Consider the following 7,432-nt stretch of genomic DNA (forward strand, 5'->3'; position numbering starts at 1 on the left):
CTCCTCAGCTCTTACTGGAACAGTGGCGCGGCTGCCCCTCTGTTGGTCTTCCATGGTCTCTTGTGTTCTGGGGGCCTCTGGATGTCTGGAGTTTTGATCTCCTCCATACCCGCTTCACACCCTGGAGGACGGGGCTGTGGCCCCCCCACACTCCCTAGCAGATCATTACATGGAGAAACCTTTGGAATGCAAGCATGCTGATCCACACAGGTATGCACACATGGGTATTCACAGACGCGGACTAAAGCTTTCTTGGCTGCTGCCTCAAAGCACACTGTGCGCTGCCTATCTTGCGTGCTGCACAATATCGTTTATTATTTAGTAAATATTGATATCTATGACTAGCTAGTTTATTGTGATGGTGCTTTGTTTTCTCTATTATTATGTTGCTCTTTGTTGTTTGCTGTCTCCTCTGTTTGTTTTTTTTGTTTGTTTTTTTTTTTTTCTCCATACAGGTGACCCAGGAGTTCTTTTTTTTTTTCTCTCTCTTCCCCCCCCTTCTCACCGTCTCTTCTCCCCTTTGGTTTTCTTTCTTTCTCTCCCCCTCTTTCTCTCATTCATTCCCCCTGTCCTATTTATTAAAAAAAAAAAAAAAAGAAAAAAAAAAAAATGACAAAGGATGAACTGAAGCTCTGCCATCACGTAATGTCGCATACTGCTGTTTCTGATGTCATTTAGGGAAAAAAAAAATAAAAAAAAATATCGAACCGTGACACCAAAGTATCGAACCGAACCGAACCGTGAATTTTGTGTATCGTTGCACCCCTAATGTATATGTATACAAACTTGAATTGAATTGAAATTGAATAACTCTGTGTACTTGTACTTGTGTTGTATAAATTAAAGGGATAGAGAAGCTAAATCAGAAAAAAATTACATTAAATGGGCCCTAGTGTAACTTGACCACGACATCCCACATATAAAAAAAAGCTTCCAGGTGTTTTGTTTCTTTGTTTTTTTAAAAGAAAAATATTTTAAAAGTACACAAAATGGGCAAGTGCAACTCATATCCTGGAGCCTTCCTAAGCAACATAAAGAAGGTTCAAATTGTAAACCTTAAAACTCAGTAAAAAAGTAAAACTACCAAGCCTAAAGGAGTACATTGATAGACTGATGCCACTACTAAATGACTCGTGGCCACTAAAGAAAGAAAACTAAATTCTTTAATCTCTAAAATCTACGGAGGAGGTAAAGGTCTGGCAGCTTTTACTATCAGAGTTATGATCTGAATGCGCTAGTTGTGCCAAATACATTTTGCTTTTCCATCATTAGCTCTGTAAATACTCTATAGGCTTCTCTTGTTAAGATGTTTGTTTTATCTGTTATTTCAGTTATTACGTAGCAGTATGACAATCTGTAAGACAGGACAGGCTGGGAAAAAAAACGCCACACTCTTGTTTATTAACCACTTTCAGTTAATGTCAGTTAATGAGTTCTAGCTCTTTCTAACCTGTTTCAGTACACCGTGATGGGAGGGGAGGCTTTGTTTCTGTGGAATGCAAGTATGAAAGTATCTGCAGGGTTTGACACTAGCGAGGCCTGGCCCAGTGCCAATAAAAAATAGAGAGCTGCATAAATCGGTGGCTGTTTGGGCCTCCTACTACTGTTTGTAGTAGGATTGTTATGATACAGATAGTCACTATACTGGACTGTAATTTCAGAAAATTATAACTATAATTTTAACTTGTCTGTAGAACAAAAAAATACGGTGATAAGGTGTATATATGATAATATATAAATAAAAAAAGACCAGAAGTAGAGTATCTTTTCTATCGTTCCATTGTGTTCCAGTTCTAGTGACTTGGCATATTTTATACTGATCAAATAGAGTTGGCAAGGTTGCCATTGTTTCTCTCTATTTCCTGGTTGACCTTGTTTAACCTCAATCTGGCGCTGCTTTGGAGAAACATAGAACTTTTTAGACAACAATAATTGAGTTTTCTTAGTAAATTAACACTGTGTTGTTCAGTGCTGTGAACGTCAACTATGCATTGATTATATGTTGCAGACAAGGACAGCTGGACACCCGACAGCCAAGTAATCATTCCTGTTATACTTGGCCTGGAGTCTGCCTGGGCCACATGTGCGGCTGGTGCATTGTAATTAAAATTCTCTCGGGAGAAGTCACAAAAAAACAGGCAAACATGAGGGCATCCACACGGACTCATCTGATAAAATTTATGTAACTTGGCCCCCAGTGGACCCTAGCAGACTTGTGTGCATGGAAAGTATTACCAAGGCTTTAAGCTGCTATTGAGTGAAAATCTTCCTATGAAGATTTCCAGGGATTCCTGATATATTTTAAAACATGTACACCTGTGTGAAGACATATCCGCAGAGCTTCAAGATGACAGTGATTCACAGGCATTTAAAATTTCAAATTTTTGCATTTTCCATAGATGAGTTTTCAACTGTAAATACCCATTCTTACATATTTATCCCTATATTTGTTTGATAACAGGAATAGTGATGATAGCGTCACAATGAGGAGGGCAAACCCCAAATCTGAAATAAAAACCTTTTTCAAAAGTTGACATCTTATCTTTTTAACAGTATGTGAATGTGTAAACCTTCCCTGAAGAAACCAAATATAGTCATTTGTAAAACGACCTGTTCAACAAGCTTAAACATGTGGGAAAGTAATTTGCTTATTTTCATCTGCTTCCTTGCAGCCTCCACTATTTTCAACACAACCACAGCGTGCTTGCTAGGTTGTTGAACCAGACAAAATGAATTCTGGCTCTATGAAGAGTGTTGGCTGGTTAGTTGACAGATTCTTGTGGAGTTATCTGCAGGCTTACAGTAGTTGCCTCCAGAGTCTGTATATGTGTATATGCGTGTGTGTATTCGTGGGAGCACAGTGCCAAACCTCTCCAAAAAAGTTATAGTGTAGTAAGTACTATCTTTCTAACAATACCCATACCATTATATCAAAGCAGGAAAAGGACCATAGGTGGAATGTAACAATAATGTTTACTTAAGTAACAAATAATTTACTGCAGCCCCAAACCTTTGCTTGAGTGTGAATTAGTGTTAATGTGTTAAACAAGAACCACATAGTTTAGATGTATATATGTATTTAACTTTTATGATAACATTTAGACCATTTAATGTTATGGACATTTAGTTTTTATGTCGGTGTGTCTTTGCTCTGTATCTTGAAGTTATATTATAAGTTTATGTAAATGACATATCAACCTCCTGAGGGCTTTTTGGATGGTGTGCCATAAAGCTGTCAAAATGAGCTGAATTGAGAGAAATCCTGCTGAGGAGCTTTGTACATAAATTATATACAAACAGCCTTCATCTATGGAAAGACAGGGATATATTCTGCTCACTGCCTCTCATGATTTCTCTCTCTGAATCACACACATAGAGGTTCTCTAAACACTATACATACATTAAAGTTGAGATAGTAAGAGAAAAATAAAGCAAACAAGGAAAAAATAAATAAAAAAAAAGAATTGGGAGTTGTAGGAAAAGCTTTCTCAATAACCAATTCCAATGAAGACTCCATTTTCAGTGAGAAGGTAGTGTTATTGATATTTTTCTTGGCATCAAAATAGTGTTCACATTTGCTTAACGATTGCACCAGAGTAATTGATGCCTAACACTGTTTATCCATGGAAGAAGTTGCCCATAGTTTGGTTTTTCCAAAACCTCAACATGAACAAAGCAATCCAACAGTGCAAACAAATTAGTCACAATCATTTTCAAAAATCTGCATGACTTTTACCAATCACTACATGTAGCACCTTGTCACACAGAGATTTAGTTAGGTGATTTTTCAAAAATGTTTCCCACTGCAGAGTCAGAACATAAAACATAAAACTCTTGGCACAAAAATGAGCTCCTCCCTTTAGACCCAAGTAACCTTAAGGCTTTTATGTTTGTCACGCAAAGATGGCTTTTACAACCTGCTGTATTTTCATGAATTGTTTTTTTTTGTAGTCTTCTTTTTAATTATTTTCTCTGTCAATGAAGTTAGCTTTCTTTTTGTAATTTGTTATTCTTTCTACTATTCTGTCACTATTCTGTGACTATTAACAAATTTAACATCCCAAACCCACCTGATACAGTACAAAATTGTCGATTTTCTGATAATAATTATTGTTTGGTTGATAAGAATTATATTTACATTATCTTAAAAAAGAAGGAGTAATTAATTACATGTTCTTTAAGATTTAAGTGTGTTACAATTATTGGAAGAAACCACTTATAGGCTGTATTTTTGGTGCTTGCACCTATTTAGCTTCTTTCACTAAGTTGCTGAATCAGTGGATATGGTGCACAAATCTTTAAAACAAAATAGGGTTTAAATTTGAGCTATCTGTGATTCCTTGACATGATATTCAAAGCAAATTTTCATTGCTCTGGTAGTAGCCCTGCCACAAAAGATTATTTTGATAGTCGACTAGTCACCGATTATTTTTGCGAATAGTTGACTAATCAGATCATGCATAAATTGGAAGTAAAACGTACAGCTTATTGCACCAGCAGCATCTGCTCTTATATAACTATCATTATCTTACAGCTTGAAGTTTTTAAGGTATGTGCTAACTAAAAATAAAGACAAGATGACAGTTTATTAAACTTTTAATGAAATTGGCAAATTGTCTTGGTGGAGTTTAATAAACTCAGCCGTCTGCTCCTTGCTATCTAAAATATAACAGGACACCGGAGTATATTCTCTATCATCTCACACTTCGGTTTTCTGTTTGATGTTTATTCAGCTGTGTGAAAACTATAACTTTAATCTCAGCCAAACTGATTTACTCAGGAACAAATAAAACACTGAAAAAAGGCAAACAATAAGATTTTTACGTTATCTAAGTGACTTATATATCGTGTTTAACTGAAGTAGCAAAAGACCGCGGGGGGTGTTCTCGCCAGCTCTAGTGAGTCTTGAACCCTGGCTAGCTATCGAGCTGGTGGCTAACAGACCTCTCGGAAATCGTCAGAGCACTTTTGCAAATATGTGATGTCTTGATAAATCGAGCAGATATATGAAGTTTACACAGCTACATTCTTGCCTGAAAATATGTTAAAAGTTTATTTTGTGACCCAGAAAGAGTAATATTAAAACTCAGTAGCTGCCGCCATTGTTGGAACATGAAATTGGCTGGGCTGCGCTATGAATTCTGGGATAGGTTGGGCCACGAAGGATACACCCAACCCATCCTTCCAATCTGGAGAAATGAAGGACGCATTTGTCGGCCGCATTTGAAGAAACCTTCAAATTTGAACAGCCTTTGTCGCTTTGCTGTAACGTAATTGGCCAACAAATGCGGCCTCCGAAGGATGAGGCCCGTGAATTTGGACACAGCTACGATACCGGAGACTGCTTCTTCTTCTTCTTTGGCATGTAACTGCAGCTGGCATGTTTGTATTGCATTGCTGTCATCTTCTGTTTCGGTCCATTATTACACTCTTAAATCCAACTACTTAGTCCTGCATCTTTTAGGATCTTACAAAGCTTCAAACAACGCGTCGACTATAAAAGTTGTCGTCGATGATTTTGATAGTTGACGTAATCATGATTCGTGATGGCTACCAGATAGGCAGCCCTATCTGGTAGCCATCACTGTACTGTATAACAAATCAGGAATTTAACAGATCAAATGTTTAGAAGTCAAAACTTGTTTAAATGATTTTGTTTATACTAGAGATGGACCGATCCGATATTACGTATCGGTATCGGTCCGATACTGACCTAAATTACTGGATCGGATATCGGAGAAAAATAAAAAATGTAATCCGATCCATTAAATATCACGAAAGCACCTCACAAAACTTGCAACACGCCGTAACTCACCTCAGAACGTATGCATCACGTGATAGAGCAGCTGTGGCATGCAGGACCTGTCGGTGGTCTGGATAGCATGTGGAGCTTCGCTAGCAACCTGGCATTTCATCTCCGACAAAGTTATCCCCGAGAGAAGTAAAGCAAGTGTGTAAGTCCATCTCTGAATGTTTGTAAAGCATTCCCACGTTAAGCTTAACAAGCGACTGCCTCTCGCTCTCCGGCTGCTACTTCAATCGTGAAACTGCTTAAATCAGCTGATCGGCTTTTCTGTCGCGAGTCTGTCTCTCGTTTGTTTTTGGTCCACTTTGCGCCAGAAAGAGCAAACTAGCGGCTGAACAACAGCAGCACGTTTAAGCTTGATAAGCTGTTGTTAGAATTTATTTAATATTAATTTCTACACCAGGATCTTTTTCTACGTAGCTGACGGCTGGTAACTGTGCAGGGGCGGATCTAGCAAAGTTTAGCCAGGGGGGCCGATAGGGCATTAACTGGGAAAAGGGGGCACAAAGACATACTTTTCTTTCTTATTCTCATTTAAAATGTCTAGCTTTTAATAAATAATTATCTGACACCCAAAGTTTTAATTTGATGTAAAATGAATAGAAGTCAATTACTGTACATAGTGACTATTAAGTCTAATATATATACCCTAGTAAGCTATAGTACTTTTTACTTTGGGAAGGTACCATCTGTGCTGTCTGCAATTTTATTGAAGAAAGATGTTGAATCTATTTAATATTTCTTGAAAAATAATTGATTTCTGTGCATTTTTTTTCACACTGCATCAAATTAAGGTTGATTACGTCGATTAAGCATCATGAGGTGGAGTGTGAGGGGTGGTTCCCTATTTTTTATTTATTTATTTTTGTTGTTGCTGGGAGTTGGAACCCTATTAGTTAGGTTGCTTAATATTTACGCTAAGTACTCTTTAAAATACCAGAATAGGGAGGATGGTGTAGGTCTAAGTTTATTAGATTGATCAGTATTGCTGAACTATGAAATATTTTTTTTGTATACAGGTATAACAGAATAGCTTTAGTGTAGTTGTTGTTTTAAACTTGAGTATGAACTTGCAGACTTGCAAAATGCAGCAAGATATTTTAAAAAACAGTTTTGTTGATTAAAAAACACTATATCGGATTCATATCGGTATCGGCAGATATCCAAATTTATGATATCGGTATCGGTATCGGACATAAAAAAGTGGTATCGTGCCATCTCTAGTTTATACCGGCATTTGAGCCAGCCAACTTGACTGGAGAAGCTGGAACTTAAGCAAGAGTAAACCTCGAAAACTAGTTTTTGTCTTTCAATTTCAGTAAATAACTAATTTGGCATTTGGATTCTAGTTTTACTATTCTTTTGTTTGTTTTTTTGTACAAAAAACATCACTTTGAAAAGTCATTATAAAAACAACAATTATATTTAAGTATTAAAAATATTATTTCATTATAGTGCTTGAGCATAAACCATAAGCTGGTGGTTAAACCATTACAAAAAAACAAACAAAAAAAACCCCCCAAACAAATCTTAGGTCATAACCTAATTTAAAACATACATGCATCTATTTTCTTCTGCTTATATACAGGGTTGCTGGTGGGCTGGAGCCTATCCCAGCTGCCAGGG

This window comes from Aulonocara stuartgranti, assembly GCF_965226115.1.
Source record: "Aulonocara stuartgranti genome assembly, chromosome: 20".
NCBI classification, from domain to species: Eukaryota; Metazoa; Chordata; class Actinopteri; order Cichliformes; family Cichlidae; genus Aulonocara; species Aulonocara stuartgranti.